The 24,976-nt window shown below is 32.8% G+C and overlaps 1 long non-coding RNA gene across 1 annotated transcript; it reads left to right on the top strand.

Moving 5' to 3' along the window:
• The first annotated feature begins 9,690 nt into the window (after positions 1 to 9,690).
• LOC143235055 (uncharacterized) lies at positions 9,691 to 22,848 on the top strand. Its single transcript, XR_013018908.1, has 3 exons — positions 9,691 to 10,850; positions 20,719 to 20,846; positions 22,703 to 22,848. It is a non-coding gene; the product is annotated as an uncharacterized LOC143235055 (long non-coding RNA).
• The last annotated feature ends 2,128 nt before the right edge of the window (positions 22,849 to 24,976 follow it).

The following is a 24,976-nucleotide window of genomic DNA, read 5'->3' as shown; positions in this document are numbered from 1 at the left end:
TCTAATAATTAACTATTAAATAATTATTCAAACACGAGAAAAACCCATAGTCGTCTATAACAAAATAGACTTGCTGATGATATCTTAGAACTACATAAAAGATACGATGTTCATACATATGCTAAATTGTATTCTAAAAAGTATTTAATTTAGCTCTCTTTTTTTCCATTTTGAATACAATATTGAAGGAGAGATTTGTTGCAAAATGTTTCTATTGATTTACTGTATACCTTAACAAAACTCGAAGCCAGTTTTCAATTGTTATATTTTATAGTTGGTTTGCCTTCGGAAAATATGTACAAAGATCATTTGATTTGTTACGGTATTTATAAGATATATTAAATTATCAAATGCGCGTACTTTTACTCGAAACTTCAAGAAAGTTTAGTATATACCCAAACACCTTTATATTGATAAAGCAAGCATAGTTACACATCATCTGTCTGTTCAGGTTACACAAATTAAATGATTAAAAACAAAATAAAGATGTAAGGATAAACCTCAACAAAATAATATTTATTAGCTTGCTTCTTAAACATTAGAAATATTTTCATTTTCCTATTTTAAATCTTAGAATATCCAAATATTATTTATGAAGCTGACGAAAGCCATATTAATTACTACTTGTAGAGTTTTATAAAGACGGTTTGATACATAACACCAGGAATTAGACAATAGTAATATATTTGTACTTTTGATCGGATGCTCTTTATAAATGCAGTATTACTATTCATCACTTGAATGTTATAATTTTAAACATAAAAAAGTTTCCAAAGGAAATGATAGTAAAAGGTATGTAACAGACTGGCACACAATATAGATATATTATTGGACGAGATATGCAAGTTAGATTAAAGCAAAGTTGGTGTCCTTCTTAGAGGAAACCTGTCCAACTAATGATGCTTACTAATTGGGTCATGACCTTGAAAACATAACAAAAACTAACACTCATACATGCAAACACAGCTTTTGATATACATTTGTTGCCTACTAATGGAGTCAGGAGCGCAATATGCTTTTCTGCTGCTTGACTTAACAAAACACTATTTACAATAATCTTGAAAAAGTATATCTAAATATTGTACCTCTCGATTTTTATATTTGGACAAATTCAAATAACTTACAAAGCTCTTCTTCTATCTGATTGAGCGTGTTACAAAACAATATTGAATTACTACAAGACCACACGTAAAACTCAGAAACACTTTTAGCGTATAATGTTACAAAATATGGAAAAAAGGTAGCATATACACACACGCACACAAATCCTTCAATTAGAAATAAAATATAAACTTTATGCCAAACAATCTTCTGTTGCCCAAAGCTTGGAGAAACCATAATCTGATATAGGAGAAGAAACGTATTAAAGTTAATTTTAGAGAGACGGTGACAACGAAAATCAATGATTTAAGTATTAATTTTTATCATGACAAGATGACGTTACAAAGCTAACATTGGTAACTAAGGGTCAGGCATTTTCATTTTACATAATTTCTTTTCACTATTTCGAGCTAAAATATTTATTAAACTAAATATAGGAAAAACAACAAATTATGACCATTAGCAAAAATTCTGTAAACACAGTCTAGACCAAAACCTTTTCATATTTTGAAACAAATATGATCATTGTTAATAAGATGGAACAAAAATACTCTTAGTGTTGTAAACCTCAGAAATACCTGTTATATTAAACATCTACATATGCATTTTGTATAATGAGACAGGTCCTGTGGACATCATGAACGATTTACTAAAACATCAAACAGTTCTATAAAACACCTACAAAAAAGGTGTGTAAATCAGCATTAACACTTATCACATGTTCTTACCAGGACAATTATGATAACATAAAATAACGTCAAACTATTAAAAATAACATCTGTAGCCTTGTATCACTTCATATTAAACATTAAGTATTTGTTTGGTCATCCTCACGCTTTGATAACTTCCTCAAGGCGACAAGGCATGCTCTCGATGAGGTTATTGATGTAATTTGTCGTGATTTCATCCCATGTTTTTACTAGAAGACGCTGCAACTCAGTTATATTAGCTGGTTTATTGTTTTGGTTTCTTGCTCGTTTCTGTCCAACAACTATCAGTGGAATTACGATCTGGTGACTTGCGTCTTTATAACAATTTTCTAACAGTATCCTGGCCAACATAATCCTGTACAATACATACATTGTGTGCCCTATCACAGGGAAGAAACATCGTTTCTTTGGGATGCTTGTAGAAGACACCATGTTTCTTTGGAGGATATAAAGAGCAGGAGTTACCTATGGAAAAGATGGTCTTCTTTCATATGTTTTTCAGGGAAACAACGTACACGAATCCAACCATGAGTTTTAACAAGCAGGAAACAAGACTCATATGTACAGATGACATACTACCAATCTCCTAACTGAAAGTTGGCACGCTATCGTGTTCATGTAACGTGGCGTCGGCAGTAAATTCCTGTTAACACCAATCTTTCGATAAATTCTACAAGAACAAAAAAGCTTTGACCTTGGGACATCCATGTCATCAATACTTAGTAACTTATAAATGCAACGTTTTGAGGTTAGCATCCTCAAAACAACCATCCCATGCCAAGAGACGTAATTCAGATATGTTGACGATGCCTTTATGGTATGTCTACTTTAGATACGATTCAATAATTCATGAAAAGACTACATTTCACAATTCAATTCTCAATGGAAATATTATAAACTTCCATATATTTGACGTGATATTTAGTAAAGATATATAACACATTTATTACAGGAGTTTACAGGAATACCACAAATATGGATGAATACTTCGACTATGAATCAAACCACCGAAAATTAAGACAAATGATAGTGTATCTTGCGGCTAAAAACAGCCTTTAAGATACTCTATGTGTTATTAACACCAGTGATAGTTTAGAGACTTTCTTCCTTTCGTACCTCAGACTTTGGTGATCTAAATTATCACGTATTTTCAGCGAATGTGCTCTATTAGACACTTCAGATATAGATTTCAAGGCAATCTGTTAAGAAATGCTTGAGATATAACATTTCCAATTTTTATTGAGTTTCTTCCTTTTTTTTTCTTCACGCCAAAAGTACAAAACTATATTTCATAGAAAAGAGTCATACTTCACTTATATGTTTTTTTTAAATTTATTACGCTAATAGATCTCTAAAGCTTACAATTAGGAATTTCATATATAATTTTGTATATAAGCCAACTGTGTGACGTTATTCATAAAAAAACATTTAAACTGTACGCAGATATTTCCGTTAAAATAAGTCACGTGATATATCGGTCTTACATTTTTACTATAGCTTCAAGTAAGAATTTTATTTTAATTTATATTATTTTTTCTCATTCAAATTAAAGATAGCTGATTTAGGGAAGTAAAAATATAAGCTGAAATGACGTGCAGATACTAAATTAACAGTTTCTAACTCACGTTTTCAAAAAAATCATGAGTTTGGACGATTATTATTGATTGCCAGCTTTTCAGCAAAATTCACTGTAAGATTTCCTAATTAAAAGGTTTTATCCACCACTAGTCACAAAGTTAAACAAAAAATGCGGCCTGGCTAACTTATGAATGAATATTTGCTATAAAATTCTTACCAATGCTATAAGTGTAGTTAACAGTTTGTTCGCCAATTGTGATTTCATTTCTTCAAGTTTTACGCTGAATCCTTTTTTAACTGACATTTTGTCACACTTAAGATGTTTTTAATTACACTGTATAAACAGGTGCTTTCGTGATGACAAGAATTCCACTTTAAGTAAAAATGTATTCTCAAGACTATAATAGGCAACAGAACCTCAATTAAAATAAAGTACAGAACAACATTCCAGGCTTCAAGAGTCATCTTTGGGTTAACAAAGAGAGTTCGTAACTGACCATTGCCAGGCATATGTCTTAATGTAGATAAGTTCAGACATAATGAAATTTAAATAGATAAGACAGTATACAAAAAAAAAAAAAACACTTCTCGTATAATCGCCGTGGTTAAGTAATTTGTGATGATGAGAAATCCACTTGGTTTGGTTTGTTATGAATTTCGCGCAAATAGAAAACTAGTAATAATGATTATACTTTTTTATTTACTTAAGTTATCATTTACTTTGGTTGTAAAAAACATCGCATGTGACGTATGTCTGCGATTTTCATTCAGATATGATAAAAATATTCCACAAATATTTGTAGATATCACAATTTTCAAACTTTTGTTTGTGTGTCAGTCTCTACCAAAATTTCGATGTCATTTTATCTAGTTTGTAACTAAAGTAGACGACACCCAATCATTGTACAACCACAACTATCAAAACTATGTGAGTCAGAAGCAGAAAATTTGTAGTCTTACAATGCTAAATTCATGGGTTCGGTTACCCGCTTTAGACAAAGCGTAGATAAGACATTGAATAGCTTTAAAGTAAAGTGCCAATAATATAAATGAACCATAAATCTTAATACAAGCTGGTGCGAAAGTCGATTATCAGAAACAGCTTATAATTTTAAATTAAACTTAAACTTTTACAAATTAATGAATCACTATATACAAAACATAAATCAGCATGGTGCATTGACTGACAAGGCACTGTAGTAAGGGCGCTCGGCTTATAATTTGTAGGTCAAGAATCCGAATCCTTGTCATAAAACATTTTTGCCCTTTCAGCTTGGGAAGTCATTATAATATAATGTTCAACCTATATCTGTGTTTTGCCCACCATAGGCATTGAAACCCGGTTTTTGGCGATGTGAGTTCGCAGATAAACCTGCTGTACCTCTGGGGAGCAATGTTTCTACTTCATAAAAACTTTGAGATTGAGGGGCATGGCGTAGCTTAGTGTTCCACATTACAGACGTCAGAGTCCATGTCTTGCATCCTTCTGCGGTAAAAGAACAATCTGTCGGTACCTTGTAACTATAAGTGTGTAATTCATGTGAAGACCGAGACGTACTAATTCGAAAACAGTAGCCCAACAGCTGGTGGTGGATGCTAATTACTATCTGATTTTCCTCTACTTCATCAGTTCAGAATTAGGTATAGCTAGTAAAATAGCATTTTTGTAACTTTACACGAATCTATTACTAAATATACCAAGAGATATATTTTGAAATTGTTTTCTTGATGCCCGATCATAGTCACTTCCCAAGACAGTGGCGAAGTACGAATTCCTTAGTTAATTAATGGATTACAATTCAAATTATAAAAAAAAGTATGATTGACTAGAACAGGACTTTTAGATTTAAGGTTTGCTTGAACATTGGTTTTTTAACTTGGTTCTATCTTTATTTTAACTTTAAAGGAGAAGGCACTTTTTCAGGGCAGGGATCACAAGATCCAACGGCTCAAGGCGATAGTTTTGCTGTGGAAGAAACGAAAATACCCTAAGAAAATCCTGACCGTCGCTGAAAGAAAACTAAAAACGAGATTGATGATACAGTGAAGCATGAGAGAGTGTTGATACATCTTGTGGAACTACAAAACATCCGGTGTCACCATCTGGCTAGGAAGAAAATGTCGTGGTCTTATTTATTTATTTAGACTTGACAGTAATTTTGGTTTTAAAGACCTTAGGGAGACCCTTAAGGCAAACCAGGGGCGCTCAGAAACTTTTGTTTCTCTTCAGCCCCACACGTGTGTAAGGTTGGACGTGTCATGAAGAAAGGAAGAACAAATTGACTGTTGTATGACAAAATGTAACAATAAAATATGAAAGTTGAGAGTTGAGGAGCGGGAGAGCTGGACTGGTCGGCTTTGGTCGGAAATCTTCTTAATCATGGGCAGGGTGACCAAGGCTGCAGCACGTCGCACATTCTCCCGGGAACCAGTGACAGAGGGAGAGATGAGTAGTGAGAGAGAGAGAGAGAGAGAGAAAAGATAGATATAGAGAGTGAGAGAGATTAAAAAAAGAGCGAGATAGAGAGAGAATAACACGTGGAGAGAAAGGAAAGGGAGGGGTGGATAGAGATGGGAGTAGAGACAGACGGTCCTTTCAGGGCCGAGGTGCCTGGGATCTATAAATCCAATGGCGAGAAATTAGATGTGGGGGAAACCGGAGTACCCGGAGAAAACCACTTTCACTGGATGGGCGCCGAAAAAAATACCCACCCAGTGCCCAACCTGGAACGTTAAAAAGAAATATTAATGACATGTAAACACTATATTGTCTGTTCTAACATTCCAACATTAGTGTTGGTCACTGTAGTTAATGGTCCAATTTAATGGTGAAGTATACTTAGTCCAGGTATGAGGGGTATCTGCTATTTGGAATAATTGACGAGTTTGGAGGTTTCTATCAGAAGCTTTGGTATAATAGCGTTTGGTGAGTTTGATGAATCGGCCCTTGATTGGTAATAGTTGAGTTAAGGAGTTGAGGTAGCTTGCAGGAGTGTAGTTGGGGAGACGGTAAGCAATTTTAATGACGCGGTTTTGCAGGTTTTGTAATAATGAATATTGTCTTTCAGTCATGTTACATGTGGCTGCATTACCATATTCAAACAAGGGTCTAATGAATGCTTTATATATAGTGATAATGGTTTTGGGAGAACAGCCTTTGTTGGGGCCACTTATACGTTTCAAAAAGAAGATTCTTTTACTTGCTCGGTTAGCGGTTTTCTGGAAGTGTGGGGTCCAGGAAAGGTTATGAGTTAGGGTAAGGCCTAGAAAGATTATAGATTTAGTGAAAATAATGTCAGTTTTATTGAGGTTGAGTTTAATGTTTTTGAATTTTTTCCTATACTTGTTAACTTTTCTGTGGAAGGCAAAAACTTGCGATTTCAAGGGATTTAAGATGACACGCCATTTATTACACCATTGAGATACTGCATCAAGGGTTGCTTGAACTCGTGAGGCTGCAGTATGGGGGTTACATGAGGTGCTCCAAATAGCGATATCGTCTGCATATTGAGAGATGAGGGTTGAGTTTAGTGAGGGAAAAGTTATGTCATTAACATATATATTGTATAGTATTGGACTGAGTACAGAACCTTGGGGCACGCCTGCGTTAAAGCTGAATGGGTGTGAGATCGAGTTGTTTATCTTAATACTTGCATTACGATTGGTGAGGAAGCTGGATATCCAGCGGACTAAAATATGTGGGATGTCGATGGTTAAAATTTTATGGCGTAGGCTATCATGCCAGACAGAGTCAAACGCGTTTTGAACATCTAGGAAGGTAGCGACGGCTGTTTGTTTCCTGTTAAATCCTTTAAATACTGATTCTTTGAGACGAGCGAGGTGGTCAGTGGTTTGTCTGTTTTTCCTACCAGAGTTTTGGTTTTCGCTAATTAAGTTGTTAGTCTCGAGGTAGCAAGTAATTCTATTGGTGATGGATTTTTCCATAAGTTTTCCTAGAGTGTTTAGAAGGCTAATCGGTCTGTGATTATTCGGATTAGAAAGATCTTTATCTTTTTTGGGTATGACTTTAATTAAAGCGGATTTCCATAGGTTTGGGTAGTGTCCTAAGAACAGAGATAGATTGAAGACTGAGACTAGGTGATTAAGGTTAGTATCGGACAGGTTTTAAGAACTTGGTTACTAATGCTGGCAGATCCAGGGGCTTTGCTTTTAATTTTTTTAAATATAAGTTTGATTTCAGTTTTAGTTATGGGTCGAGTGTAATAAGAGTGGGAATTTTTATCTAGCTTAAGATTAATGGGAAATCGGGTGGAGAACATAGCAGGGTTTGACTTCACAGTTTGGGTAGTTCGTTGATAGTGGGATTGGTCAAAGGATGAGATATCAGTGGTGGCAAAGGTGTTTGTAAAATATTGAGCAAATAGATTAGCTTTATCGAGGTCGGAGGTTGCTGAAATATTGTTATATATAATGTCAGGGGTCATGGTCTTCGTCAGAGTTCTCGAATTTATAGTCGGGAGGTTTCTGTATCATGCTTGAACAGTGAAGTATTGAGTGTAGGGCGTAGGGTAATCAACGTCCTGTTCTTCAATGGTCTGGAGTTTTGTCTTTCTTAATTATCCGGGCTTGGGTCTAATGACTGGAGGTTGATTGGTTGTCAACAGAGGCGGACGTGTTCAGTGTAGTGATACGTGTGGTTTGAGTCTGGACTGTGGTAATTATTAGCTTCAGGATTGGTGGTGTCTGAGTGAATTTGGTGCAGATGTTTGTTGTTTTCATCTGTTGGCTAACGTGAGTTTGTCTGTGGAATTGTTCTTGACTTGTGGAATAGATAAAACTGCATCAATGACAGGCGAGGCTGTAAGCGGCTGCGTGGGTTTTCTTTTTAAGTGTGGTCGTGAGTCACGTTTGTTGGTCTTGAAAATGGTTGGGTAAGTGAATGAGTCATATATAAAGGGTGGCGTCGTAAAAGTCATCCGCTTCTCCAGAAAATGTTTAGTATATTTTACCATGTACTATTGTAAGTGCCAACTCTCCGATATGGTGTAACTAACTAAAGAGTTAAGTAAAACGTTTTTAGATATATATATGATTTAGGATTGGCTAAATATATATATACATAAAACTATACTTTAAGAAAATAAAAATGATACCATGAAACTGACTGAAAAAGAGATATTAAGCTAGTCAGTTTATACAAACAAGTATGGAAAAGTGTCTTAAATAAATGGTGTATTTTAGAAAAGTCAGGGTTCACACTACATGAAATAAATAAACAAAGAATACAAAATATTTTTAACAGAGATCAAATCAATGATTAAAGATCACTAATTCTAGGTTCTAAATTGATTCTACAAGATTGAACAGTGTTTAGATTAGCAATTCAATAAGTTTTTTTTATTATTTCTCTATCTACTTTAGTTTTGAATCTTGTTTCAATGCTAATGACAGTAATATTGGTTGGTTAGAGTGTTGAGCAACAAGGAAATCTTTTTCTGTGTTAATAGAAGGTCATTGAAACGTTCTGTAAGAGTTGTTTGTGTATGTCCTACACATAAGTGATTCTATTTTTTACACTATATAAGGTAAATAGTGATTTGTGTTTCACAAGCGATTTCTTTGAATATTTTAAAGTTTCTTTGGTTATGCTTGTCAGAAAACGAGTCAGTAGTTTTTATGAACTTGCAAATTTGACAATGAGCTTCATGACATGGATGATAACCATTTTCTTGGTGGGATGTAATTCACCTTTGCGTGATTTAGGTCTTAGATACTAGAGTATATTCTAGAGTTCTGCTTTTTCGAAACTAGACGACAGGAACTCGTTTAGTTGTAGGAAATGACGTTTTTTGTGTGTGTTTTTTTTAGAATTCTTAAAACTTTTCTGAGTTTAAAGTGATACATAATAATAAAAGAAATTCTATTTAAAAATTTATTGTTACATGTTTTCCCACTGAGTGTTGGTAGTCTTTTACTTCTGTCTGTCTTTATATCCTCTTGTAACACGGTTTGTTTTAAATTATTTATGTGTTTTCTGTATTTTGATACAAATTTTCTTTATTCCAGTAGCTAATGTCCCGTTAACTTTTTAAAATGAAGGTACTGTGGTCTGTTTGTAGGGTTTTGTATAAGTCTGTGTGTAACATTCAGGCATTTAAAAAGACAGTGACGACAAGAAAGTTAATTTGGGTAGACAAATAATCAACTTGATTGTATCCGTGTGTAAACTTTACTTTACTCAGTCTGTTGAGTAGAGCTATTTATATATACATATATATCCAATTCTAAAGCAAAATAACCTTAACATCTTTTCAAATAACATTTGCGTCGTCATCTACATCTTATCGAAAATTAGTCACTTATAATAACAGTACATGGAAAAAAATATACTAAACACTTCCTGGATAGCCATATGACCTTCATGATGTTACGTAATTCTCTTTATGCGTCAGTCATTCGATTCACCACCATTTTCAATTCCTGCGTGAAAAAGAAAGGTCAACTTTTCGAAAGTGATCGGGTTGTATGATTTTTATCGTTTTGTATCGAAAATAGTGTAATTTAAAGAAATAACCAGACATCAACAAACGAAAAATCACAGAGACAGTCATAATTAAATAATACAGCACTACTCTGAACCAAATCAAAATACCCTTACTAAACTGCTTAGCGATCATTCGTTATGGAACATCTATGTTCCATATTGTTCATGTATTTCTGCACCTAGATAATCTGCTCGTTATTCATGACGACAAAACCTGGTCAAGACGTTTCATATTGTGATTATGTTAAAGTTGTAATAAAGGTTTCTTCGTCAGCAATTCAAGCCGTAGCCAAACTTTATTAATCTCAAAGCAGGTTACTCGTTATTGGGCTCAGCATAGCCTTGTGGTTAGGGACGCTTGAGTGCTAATCTTAGGTTGCGGATTAGAATTCCCGTCATACTAAACATGCTCATCCTTTCAGCTGTGGAGACGTTATATTGTGACGGTCAGTCTCATTATTCGTTGGTAAAAGAGTAGCCTAAGAGTTGTCGGTGGGTGGTGATGATTAGCTGCCTTCCCTCTAGTCTTACACTGCCACATTTTGGACGGCTAGCGCAGATAGCCATCGGTTAGTTTTGCTCGAAATTCAAAACTAATAAACTCGTTATCAAATTTAAATCCAGAGACTTTTGGCGAGAGTGAGCTAAGAGATAGACGTGTTTTTGCAAGCTCTTGAGAGTATAGGCATAGCATAGGAAAAACTTATTACCAATTCCAGCGAGAGCCACCTTCATTTGTCTGGGCAGGGTTAAATTACTATACCCATTTAGACATATCAATTACTTATTTTATAAGAAACAACACCAGTCAAGGAACAAGAGTGACCCAACTACGTCGTGGAAACTGCGGGTCGCCAAAGAAAAAGCGATGTCGACCAATACAGCTAATAATACTACAACAATGACTCCCGAAAAAGAAGGATCATCCACAACTAGCGGCCAGAAAAATAAACTAGGTAAGTCTAGTTCGTTTGGTGGCCAAAAACTAAAATTAATTGCTAATACAGAAAAAAACTCCCCGTTATTGGCACTGTGTAATGTAGCGAAAGCTAAATTAACATCTTTTTAAGGAGATAAAGAAAGTAATTCAAGAAAAAATAGAAAACCTAAAAGAAAAATATTTAAATTAAGTAATTCAAGCGAAAATTTGGAAAACGAAGATGAAGGAGAAGAAACTTCTCATACCGAGGTAGAGACAGTTCCTTCTTCCATTAAAAATATATCAAATGATGACACTAACATAAAGTAGAGACAGTTCCTTCTTCCATTAAAAATATATCAAATGATGACACTAACATAAAGTAGAGACAGTTCCTTCTTCCATTAAAAATATATCAAATGATGACACTAACATAAAGTAGAGACAGTTCCTTCTTCCATTAAAAATATATCAAATGATGATACTAACATAAAGTAGAGACAGTTCCTTCTTCCATTAAAAATATATCAAATGATGATACTAACATAAAGTAGAGACAGTTCCTTCTTCCATTAAAAATATATCAAATGATGACACTAACATAAAGTAGAGACAGTTCCTTCTTCCATTAAAAATATATCAAATGATGACACTAACATAAAGTAGAGACAGTTCCTTCTTCCATTAAAAATATATCAAATGATGATACTAACATAAAGTAGAGACAGTTCCTTCTTCCATTAAAAATATATCAAATGATGATACTAACATAAAGTAGAGACACTTCCTTCTTCCATTAAAAATATATCAAATGATGACACTAACATAAAGTAGAGACAGTTCCTTCTTCCATTAAAAATATATCAAATGATGACACTAACATAAAGTAGAGACAGTTCCTTCTTCCATTAAAAATATATCAAATGATGACACTAACACAATGTACAGACAGTTCCTTCTTCCATTAAAAATATATCAAATGATGACACTAACATAAAGTAGAGACAGTTCCTTCTTCCATTAAAAATATATCAAATGATGACACTAACACAAAGTACAGACAGTTCCTTCTTCCATTAAAAATATATCAAATGATGACACTAACATAAAGTAGAGACAGTTCCTTCTTCCATTAAAAATATATCAAATCATAATACTAACATAAAGTAGACAGTTCCTTCTTCCATTAAAAATATATCAAATGATGATACTAACATAAAGTAGAGAAAGTTCCTTCTTCTATTAAAAATATATCAAATGATGATACTAACATAAAGTAGAGACAGTTCCTTCTTCCATTAAAAATATATCAAATGATGATACTAACATAAAGTAGAGCCAGTTCTTTCTTCCATTAAAAATATATCAAATGATGGTACTAACATAAAAAAGCCTTGTATGTTGATAATACTAAAACCAATCAAGAAAATATCGAGAATAGAGCGATGAACATACCCATGAAAATCAAGAGTTTACTCTCGTAATGTCTAAACGAAAAAGAACAAATTAATTACAAAACGATACTACACAACCTAAAAGTTACACCACCTAAAACAAAACCACCCCAATATTCGATTATTATTGAAGGCGTGCCTGGCACATATAATCAGCCGCAACTAGGAGCGGAAATAAGTTGATGTAAACCAGGCGTTGAAATATGTATGCAAAAACGGATCGTTTGGGTTGAGAAACCATTTTACGTAGAAGAGCGAACAACGTTTCGACCTTCTTAGGTCATCGTACAAGTGGGTTTTCTCGACACCACTGACAGGCGTTGAAATAGCCAACGTTAAGGGTTTACCTAGGGGCGGTTTCCTTGTCCGAGGTTAAGGAGCTACTGACCTAAATAAACTTAAAGAATGGCCCAAGGACGCCTTCGCACCTGGGTATATAAATATTCACTTACCAGGAACTAAACCACAGCCGAAGGCAATAGTAATCCGTGGGGTACACCACTCAATAACCAAACAGGATATTGAGCAAGGATTAAACAATCTAAACATACCTTACACGAAAGTGGAATAATTATATCCAAGGTCACAAATAAAGCAACAAATTTAGTAACAGTAGATTTAGAACAACATTACAATATCTTGGAATTGATAAATAATGGAATCATTTTGTGGTACCAAAAATACCAAGTGGAACAATTAAAAACACCAGCAGTTGTAATTACATAGTGTTTTAATTGACAAAGATATGGGCACGTCTCAGCGGCCTGTCTAGCAACACCGAGGTGTTGCGGATGTGGCGGTGAACACCATATATAGGCTTGTAAAAAAGAACAAGCCATACCAAAATGCTGTAATTGTGGTGGAACACATACAGCAAATTATAAAGGATGCGACAAATATAAACAGAATAAACAACGCATCTATGAAATAAAAACAACAAAACCAACACAAGATAACACACCAATCATAATAACACAACACATACAACTACAGGACCAATTACATATGCACAAAAGCTAAAAGAAAATATTACACAACCTAAACCACTCAGTAAAGTCAAACAACAAAATTCAACGAAAACAATAACGACTTTACAAGAACAAAATCATAGATACAACAAACAACCAAGAAAACAACACTCTTACAGTAAAAGAAAACACAAACGATGAAACAAATCTAATAGTAAACTTAATTAAAACATTCTTACAGAGTTCATTACAAATTTTACAAAACAGAATCAATCGAAAAATAGCATCGACCTTTTTATAAACATAGCTAAAAAACACATATCACCACATATACCATAACTAATAACAACAATTACAGGATACATACTAAAATCTTAAAATTCACAGTTCTAAGTATCAACATCCAAGGTGCACTTGCTTCCAAGAAACACGAGATCGAAGACTTAATAACAGATATTAACCCTGATATTTTTATCATAAGTGAAACAATAATTTATCCTAAAAATAGATTCAAAATATGTAACTATACATCAATAAGAAAAATAGAAGAAATAATCATGACATCAACAGAGAAATTATGTTACTGAATAAAAACCACCTTTCCGTTACTGAAATCCAAATGAACAGCAACAATGAAAATATAGTGGTTGATATGCTCTTAGAAAACCACTCGAAAATAACAATAGCAGGATTATACTGTTCCCCAACTAATTGTATAGACATAAATTTAATATACAACATCTTTTTCCACAACCAAAATACAATAGTGATAGGTGATCTGAATTCCAAACACAAGAACTTTGGATGTACTTCTACAAACTCCAATGGCAGACACCTATTACAATTCACAGATAATAATAACATATCCGTTATTAAAGATAATACACTTACCCATACTACCTATGCAACAACTTCTAATGATATCTTAGACATCTGTTTCATCTCTTACAATATTAGGCAAAAGCTAATAAATTTTAATGTGGGAAAAGATGTTGACAGCGACCATTTCCCAATATGGTGAGTCTTCGATCTCACCTCCCATAAAGATAAAATCAGTAGGCAGGACAAATTTGATTACAAAAAAACAAATTGGCAAGAATTTTAAAAAGTGTTAGACAGTATATTACCAGAAAAAAATTAAACATACAGCAAACAACGAATCAGAAATTGATTCTTACAGTCAAATAATCATGGAGTGCCTTCTGAAAGCAGCTGCGGACACGATACCAAAACAACAATATACAACTACAAACAATGCATGGAAACCAACCAAACAACTATTAACAATGATAAAACAATGAAGACAATTAAGAAGACTATTCATGGCAACAAGAGAACAAAAAATAAAAACACAAATTAACAACATTAGAAATAAAATTAGAGCAGAAATTAAACAACTAAAACAAGAAAAATGGGACAACTTATGCTCTCAACTAAACAAACAAACCGACACTAATAAGTTCTGGCTACACTTAAAAAGATTCACAAATGAACCCACCACAAGAAAATACCCAACACTGGAATATAACAGCACCTGAGCACAAACCAACAAAGAAAAAGCAGAAGCCTTCAAACATCAATTACAAAGCACATTTAAAACACAATGATACCGACATGAACAACTTTTACTACAATAAAATAAACAACCACGTAACAAATAACATAGACTTATATAAACCACACTTTCCAGTAAACATTATAAGCAGCAAAACTAACAATACATATGACTACAATATCCAACTACTCACCAAAATAATCAAACTAAATGAACTTAAACAAACAATCAAAAATACAAAACACAAAGCACCGGGAAATGATGGAATACAAACAATTCTTCTAAAAAAAAGCACTCCAAAATTATTTGACCACCTATTAGCCATATTTAATTTATCTCTATACTCTGGATACATTCCAGTTTCTTGGAAGCAAGCTAATATTTTAATGTTTCACAAAGAAGGAAAACCAGCCAATAAACGAAACAGTTATTGACCGATCAGCCTGACCAGCTGTGTAGGTAAAATTCTCGAAAAAATAATAAGCAATAGACTCCCCACATTTTTGGAGATTAATTCAAAATTACCAGAGGAACAAAACGGATTTAGAAAATATAGACAAATAACATATTTCTTAATTAGATTAACTGAAACAATAATAAACAGCTTTAATAATAAAGAATGCACTGTTGCCTGCTTCCTCGATATCGAGAAAGTATTCGAAACTGTATGGCACAATGGTCATCGGTTCCGTATGTATAAAATTGGACTACCGCGAGAAATTATTCGCTGGTTATCAAACTTTTTGGAAAATAGAAAATATAGAGTAAACGTAGAGGGAACTTTCTCGGAGTTCTTCACTCCAGAAGCTGGAGTCCCTCAAGGAGGGGTGGTTAGCCCTATTCTCTTCAACATGTATGTAAATAATATGCCACTTAAAGTCCCAAACCATGGATACGCGTCTCAGTTCGCTGATGATGAAGCAATTTGGAAAAGTGCCCCTACACCAGAAATAGCAGCCACTAACTTACAACCACAACTAAATAAATTATGTGAATATTGTGAAAAATATAGAATACAGCGAAGACGCAACTAGTAATATTTTCAAAATCTACGAAATATCAAAAAGTTCAACCCCAAATCTATATGAATGGAGAACGCCTCCAGACTGCTACATCTGCAAAATTTTTAGGATTAACATATGATTCGAAACTTACACCGATAAAACATATATATAACATTAAAAGTAATGTTTGGCGAAGAATAAGCTATGCTAGGAGTCTAACTGGTATAAACTACGGAACAACACCAGAAAACATCATTAAAATATACAAGTCATACATTAGACCTGTAATTGACTATGCAGCTCCTGCATGGATCAATGTAAGTGTAAATAAAATTCAAACCAAACTCCAAACATTACAGACAGAATACACTTATTACATCAGCATACAGAGTACCTAAAACCACTTCATCAAAGTTCATGCATAATTACTCAAATACACAAATAACACCAGACAGACTTCTACATAGTACAATAAAATATTTTGATAAAAATTGGTGAAAATATGAGTTGTTATGCGAACTAGACAGATATTGCATATGTGATGAAGAGAGACCTAAACACCTCTCCCCGTTAAATTTCTACATTAGATAATTAAGATAAAATCATTTAAAATAATAATAATAGTAATAATAGAATAGAGCTAAAATAAAACAGGCTTATTAAAAATAATAACAATAATAATAAAGAAAATCAAAGAACAATAAAAACGGACATTGTCCTGAAAAGGACCTGACTAAACTTATGATATCACTCCAGCCATTAAGTATTTACTCGAAATATATTAATCTGGCTACTCCAACAAAGTTATGGAAGGAAGAAGAGGTCTAGTGTACCTGACCCTCCTGGGTATACTAATAAATATACCCAAATACCAGAGAGAAAGATTTAAATTCACCAGCATCAACAAAGAAAACATGAACGTAAGTTTAAATAATACTGAATAAAATATACGTTTAAACAAATTACCTAACTTAGTTTGTATAAACCAATTAATACATAGCTGGAACCGTCTTTTTCTCAACCAACTTATTTTCTTCATTCATTACTGCAAGATTGATTTATTTATCTGAAAGAGACACTATGCTACATTATTATCATACATACGATTATTTTGCTATTCTGGTTCACTATACATTGTGAAAAGTATTATATATATATATATAATATCAGAATTAAATAATCTATTGAATTAAGAAAATCTCGATTTCAGTCCATAATTAAACATTTATAGTTAAAACCAAAAACGTTCTGCTGCGTAAACTTATGCTTCCATTAAGTAAACCCTTGAAACTTTGATCTTATTAAAATTTATTTTTGAACCCTGAAATTCTCTGAATAAATTTTGAAAATTGGTGAGCAAATGGAGAGAGAGAAAGAGTACTTTTTTGTGTGTGAACCTGACGATGACCGAAGAAGGTCGAAACGTTGTTCGCTCTTTAACGTAAAATATTTTCTCAACCCAAACGAGCCGTTTTTGCATATATAAATTGTAGATTGTTCTATCAATTATCATGTTGGACTTTGACACAGCTTACAAAGCTGTGAACCAGGTTATAATATTCACTTGCTCAACAAAAAACATGTTATCATAAAATGTAGACTTCAAAGATGAAGCTAAAAGTAGAACACTTCAAAAATGTGTTAGGTTATTTCAAATTCCCGCTTGTATTAACTGTCGACAACGGAATGAAGATATGCTAAATGAAAAAATAATTTCGGTTTTTTAATCAGCACATTGACTCATGACGTTAAACCAACGTTTCGAAATCGATTCTAATAGTTTTGGTATATTATCATAAATAATTTCAAATTATTATAGTTTTCGATAAATTAAACCTATTAGCAATAAGTTCTGATTATTGTTAACTTTCGATAAAAGCACACTATATAAATAAAGTATACTTATAAATTGACTCAGTAAGTGATATAGGTAATTTAATATACCGATATAAGTAGCAGTATGAAATATCAAGAAACAGAAACTTAGTGATTGGAAGTATAGATTTATCAGAAAATTAATACCATGTTAAAATTCTCCACAGTTGATATAGCGCAGCTATCCCCTTGTATAGTTTTGCACTAAAACAAACAATAATGAAGTCATTATCAAGTATGCACATGGACCTACTTCAGCAAAGGTATCTCTTTATTTGGGGATTCGAGTTATTGTATATTAAATCTTACATTTATGGAACAGTGTTATCTACTAGGTCTGTCTTCATAACCAAACAGTGTTGCAGTATCAATTGGTTTAGCTGCTAAAATATCTATTCCCTAAGAGGACATTGCAAAGCTGTTAGTTCTGGACAAAATGCTGGTCCTAAAGCAGTTCGGTTACTTATTTTATATTGTCAATCCTAAAGAAACCTCTTTTAAGAAAATAGAAGATGTCCCCCAGTATACAACTGAGGTAAGTTGTACTCAGTAGTCAGACTCTTTTTTACATTAACAACTGAGGGAATGGTAAGTATTTAGTTTCTTTGTTTATCAGTTGCTCTTTTTTAATAAAAGTGATCTGGTTTCTTATTTAGTAAAATATGTGCTAAATCACGTAAAAACTGATTAGCGGTACAGTACAGTCGATAAGATCAAGAAATCAGGCGAATCCTTCCGTAGTTGATAATTTGACTGATTTTCTTCAAATGTAAAGTAATGAGTCTATACAACTGCAGATAAATCAACAATTTTTTGTCTTGTCACAAATAAACAAAAAAACACAGTGTGCACAAACAGAATATCAGTCACTTCTATTAGGCTGTGCTTAGCTCTATAACTTTCCTTCCTCCAAGATTAATATCTCTAGAACTAAAAAAACACCGATGTTTTTAAGCTACGCATATACTCAAAAAACGTTCTTTTTTACCTGGATGAAGTTGTCCAGTTGACAGCGACCTTTTTTCTCTCACATCATTGATCGACTGTGCTGCTCAAACAATGTTAGACTCGGCAACCCAAGCAAGAATCGTCATGCTAATCCTTTCAATTCAGGTGCTATGCTTGCTTTATATGTATAAATTCTGTTACAGGTGCTGGCGGTCATCCACTCCTATTTCTTGTGGCCTGTATTGGTATTTCTATTTCCATCTATAACTGATGTTATTCACATATCTCTCTCATGCTGTTCTCCTTTCCTTCATTCTTTTCTAGTAATACAAGATTTTCGTTAACCTTTCTTCTCATAGCGTGTCCTAATAACAGACGTTGTTTGTCCTTTATTGCTTTCATTAGAGACCTTTGAACTGTTGCCCTTTATTATTTTCGTAAATTTAAGGTATCTTCAGCGCTCACTTAATGTACCACATTTCCACTGTTTCTAATCTGCTTTGCATAGCGTTATTAATTTCTAGTTTTCGGACCAAACATGATATTTCAGCATGAATATTTTACTTCTCAATAGAATAATTCTGTTCTTTAAAACGATTTTCATTTTCAAGAAACTTTTCTTAACTAATGTTATTCTCTTTTCAATCTCTTACTCGCTTCCCAAGAAGTTGATTTTCTCGACTTCATTTCTTTCTTTCCCTTAAATGGCTATTGTACATTTTATTATTGTCCTTTTTTTCTTATTACCACACATTATGTTTGTATGTGATTAACTAGAGACAACAATTTTCACTCTCGGTAATGATTCTGTTTAACATTATACGTAAATTACCTTCTGTTTCTGCTATAAATACATTGTCATCAAGGTATTTTAGAATGTTTATATTCTGGCTACGCCTTTTTGTTCACCTCTTCAATTCAAATATTTCTCTTTGTAAAATGAGAAAATACAATGGGAAATAAATAATCTTGTCTAACTCCCCTCTTTATTTCTGACTATTTACAGAATACTATTTCCATTCTATCATATTTGTTCATCACACCTATCGGTTCTTCACGTCCCATTTTGTCAGAGGTCTTGGTATAACCAATAAAATGGTGGTAGAGGTCTATTTGAACTTACACATTAAAACTTACACTATTACCTTAAGTGTGATTACTACGTCTCTGTTTCCTTTATATTGAATAAAGTAATGTTATTTTCATCATAAACACTCTCACAACAGTTTTGGTTACGTAACTCATCAGACGTATTGTCTTGTGGAGTTAACATTCTGTCGCACTAGACAACATAGGTATTACATACTATACGTAAAGAAAGAAAGCGACCTCAACTCCTTTCTGGAACAATTTATCGCTGCCATTATAGTATCTAAATAACCAAAATTTAAAATAAAAATTACATCACTAAAACAGGCAAAACACGTATGACAATATAAATAGAGTTCAAGTCTATGAATTACAAGTTAAAGAGATTTCAGACCTGAGTTATTTATCACATTTTTGAAAGAAAAAACATCACTAACTCTTTGATAGGTATTATTGTATACAATGGTTTTTAGGACTACAAAAACAATCGATAGCTACAGCAAGTTTTTGCCCTAACATGTTTTTCACAAATGCATTAACAGGTCCTATTGAAATTATAGCGTAATCGAATACTTATAGCCCCATTTATTATATTGCGAACTAAAATAACGTTTTGGTTATTTTACAAGACATGAATACAAAAACCTAAACACATTTTTATCAAATTAATTAAATTTCTCGTAAATTAAAATTGTGGAACGATAATTAATAAAGCACACATCTAAAAATAACCATATTTTTTATCAAAGCTATTTTTAAATAATTTACAACTCATTAATACAAGTGTCAATATCTCGAGCTGGATTTCCTTATCATTTGTGAATATGTATTTTGAATTAAATATAGATGCCACAAAACCCTCACTACACAGCGACAAATAATGTATACAATTTAGAACAGTTTTTACTTAATTAATAATAAATAAAAACCAAATAATTATGTTTTATTCTGGTGTTTAGCAATAAGTGTAAATTAAGGTTTATACTGAGGTTTCTCGATCAATTTTTTGTAGGTAATTCCATTGTTATTCATGGTTTATCTTCTGGAGGTCATGGGAGCAAAATGTAAAAACGTAAAATATCACCGCACCAACAACTCTATCACAAATGTTACACAAGGATTGCTTATGGAGACGACTAAGTAAGTTTTTATGTATTTTTTAAATAAAATTTAGTTTTCTCTAAATTTATTAAAGTGATATCTACTTTTATATGAAGAAAATGCAAGAATTTCAGCTGATGGTTTGTTCTTTTATTATTTAATTTTAATGTACTGCCTTTTTTATAGAATGACCCTGAAAACATGCAAAATACAAATATATATATATATATATAATTAAAACATCTTTTGTTTTTATTTAATAATAACGTAAAACGAGAAAGTAGTCCACTTCTGTTTGACTGCCATTGTTATCATATTTTGTTGAGATCATTATCCGAAGACAACAGATGCTGTAATATTATTTAGAAAACACAAAAGGTAGTGCTAGGTACAGGTTTAACTTTTATTGTAAGGAACCACTTATATGTTAGTAATGTAGTGTTTTAAGACTTATTAAAATGTGACTTAAGTGTCTTAAGGACACAGATCATCATAGCATAGTTACCACCATCATTACCACCAATTTAATTGTTTGTTATGAAGTAAAAAAACAGCTCCACAATCACCTATTTGTACCGTGCCCTCCCCGACTATCGAATCCCGATGTTTTAGAGTTATAAGCTCTCAAGCCTAACGTCGTTTCACTGGAAGTCCAATCTGTTTCTTGTTTATTTATTTCTACATGTTAGTAGTCTTAAAATTTACTGTAATGCTTTTATTTATAAAGTTTTATGCTTTAGCTTCAGTCTCCTACCTTTTTGGGTATGGAATGTTCAACCTTCGTCAAAATGATATAGACGCTTTACCACAAAACAGTATTTTGGAATACGAGCGTTTCAGTGTCAAAGACAACGACGCTGACTTTTTTTAATCTTAAAAGAGTTGATCTACCAGGTTTCTAATGCTAAATCTATAGAAGATATCACTTAAAGGTAATTTTTTATAAAAAAAACTAAAGTACAAAGTTATACTTCTTGTTAGCTATAAATAAGCTATTCAGTTTACTTGTTCTTTGGACTTCACCTACTAGCTTCAGCCGTGACATAGCGGCTCATACAATGGCTCTGAGTTTTTCTTAGTTTTAGTTTGTTTGTTTGATTTTTACTTTTGCGCAAAGTTACACAAGAGAAGGCAGCTAGTCATCACCACTCACCGCCAACTCTTCGGCTACTCTTTTACCAACGAATAGTGCAATTGGCTGTGACACTATAACGCCCCCACGGCTGAAAGGGCGAGCATGTTTGGTGTAACGAGAATTCGAGACCGTGACCCTTAGAGTGCAATTCGAGTGTCTTAACCGCCTGGCCATGCCGGGCTCCTTCAATTTTGGACTCAAGATGTCAAACCTTTTCGAATGATGTATTTTATCGTGCCCAAGGCCCCATAGATTAACTTACTTTAACTTGCATAAACAAAATTCAACTTGAAGGTCAGTTGATAGATATTCTAGTAATAAAATCCAATTGGATACACACTTGCTCCAAGCCTAGCATTGCTGGAACATAAAAATATAGCTAAAAAAGAAAACAATGCTCATATATTAATTTATTAATATATTAATTTTAAGTGCGGCGATTACTGAGGGTTTTCTCTTGTTTAACAGAGGCACAAAAACAGCGTACTAGTTTTTTGTTGTTGTTGTTCAGTTGGTGGTTGTATATTACTTTTATTATCAAAGTACAAAGATAAGTTTATTGATAAGTATAATTTACAAACATCATTCGATGACTTATCAGAGGGTTTTATCTGGTCATTTTAACATTTTAGCCCATAAGAAAAGAGACATTTATTTGATTTGCAGTTACTATTAAGTTATCATCTTTATACGTTTCAAGGGCATATTTTTTTAAGAAAACTTTAATTTATTCATATTCTGTTCAATGATTCATAAACAGGCTTTTCATTCGAGGGTTTCAAGTTTGTGCATATGTCTGGATTTATGACAACTGGCGTTTGGTGACCCTACCATGGAACTCTGTTTGGATATGGCTTCTTTGTTTTATTGGTGTGGACTTTTGTTTGTACTGGGCTCATAGAGCATGCCATGGTAGGTCGTGTAAAATATGTTAAGACACAAGAGCCACTTGCTATACTAATTATTATCTATATGCGACTTCGAGGTTACAAACCAAGAGACTACGATATCTGCTCTATAGAACAAGATACTTGTGACCTGAGTACAAGTAAATAACGTAAGTGTTAGTAAAACACCATATTATAATATTTATGTTACAAAACAAAGGACTAGCGGTATAATTGTTGATAAACAAAGAACTAACTATATGTTACAAGAAACTGGTGATATGAGCGGTATTAAATGATAAACTTGGATATTAGTGACAATAAACGAGAAACTGAGGATATCTATATTAATAAACAATGGACTGGTTAAATGGCTTTACTGATGACGGTTGTTTAGCCGACACGAAGACAGAGTTAAAATAAGACTGAATACTGTTGTATTAAGCAGATACTCAAAAAACAGATACCGTTGGATAAAATGGTTAATTTATTTGTAAAACAATGCCTGTTTATAGAATAATAGGTATTTGTAGAAGAATGTATATTTGTAAAACAATGTCTAGTTGTTGAACAATGTATATTTATAGAGCAATGTCTATTACGTAAAATAATGTATATTTATAGAACAATGTCTATTACGTAAAATAATGTATATTTATAGAACAATGTTTATTACGTAAAATAATGTATATTTATAGAACAGTGTCTATTACGTAAAATAATGTCTATTTGTAGACCAATGTCTATTTCTGTTCAAGCGCAAAGCTACATAATATGCTATTGGTGCTGTACCCATCGCAACCATTCAAACCTATTTTTTAAAATTAAACCCTTAGCTTACCATTGGATCACTATGGACGTATGATAAGAAATACGTTAATAATATTTTGACATGACAATACAAATAAAAGTAAAATGAATATGCATTTAATAAGATGTTTTTGGCATTGTCGAATATGACTTAATAAAAGTTAAATATAAATAAAAATCTTGAGAGAGTTTGGAAACATATCATGTTACATTCTATTGAAAGATAATTGTACATGTTAAGCCAAGGTAGGTTTACAAAAAAGCATCACACCTCTTTAAGTGTTTTCTATAAGCCATATAGTGTTTGGGGATGACTCTTTTCTAGTTCCCTTTCTTTCGGTCCAATCATAAAGAAATCCATAGGTGCTTCATTCGGTTACTTCACCCATACGTCTTCATACAGATAACACGAATACTTCTTTCAGTACACAATTACTTGGAGTGTGTGACGGTTAAACATACGTGCATTTGTCGCTTCTCCGAACAGATATCCTTCTTTAACACATTCCCCAGTGTTATCTGGGGCAAGTGGACGCTTTCATCACTGACTTTGGTGGTTTTAGATTATCACATGCTATACTATGTAGAAAAATTTATTCTTAAGCGTAAGGAAAATTTTATTGATTGTGGAACATGCTACATATTTCAACAAAACATTGGTCTGTCTTTTTTCAGGTATAATCGGTACTAAACAATCCAAGGTATATATACATATATTGTTACAAACATAAATCCATCAATCATATTATTAATAGTACCGTCAATACATTAACTTATCTCTAACAATCCATTTACTTTCATATAACGAAGCGCACATTCTTATATTTCTATAGAAAAATAATAGGAACTTGTATGAAGCTTATTTTAAAGTAAGAACAAAGTAAAATCAATATAAAACCATCATAATAATACACTGAGAACAAAAAAGAATGATTTGCATGGCTACTCATTTTAATACTGTGTTGTTAGGGGTTAACTAAATGTCCAAAAGCAGAGAAATAAAACAAAAGTAAATGTTTATTGAGGGCATTATTCAGTGGGAATTTATTACGTGAATGCTTTGCATTTACATAACGCAAAATTCACCGATTTATTCTTATAAATAAAGTAACAAAATAAACTTCTTAACGCCTAAAGTTTAATGATTTTCAACTATTTCTTCATAATCCGTTAAAACAGATTGTAAGTATTTAATATTCTAAGACGCTCGTTTTAAATATTAGAATAAACTAATTTGATTACTATCTGGTTCCTTGAATTAGAATAACATTAGAAAATAACTCAACTTTATAAAATACACCAGATGCGCAACTTTAAAAAAGTTGTAATTTTCCACA

The sequence above is a fragment of the Tachypleus tridentatus genome, chromosome 12 (genome assembly GCF_004210375.1).
Source record: "Tachypleus tridentatus isolate NWPU-2018 chromosome 12, ASM421037v1, whole genome shotgun sequence".
NCBI classification, from domain to species: Eukaryota; Metazoa; Arthropoda; class Merostomata; order Xiphosura; family Limulidae; genus Tachypleus; species Tachypleus tridentatus.
Note: the sequence above shows the minus strand (reverse complement) of the source record. Positions and strands in the feature narration are given on the sequence as shown.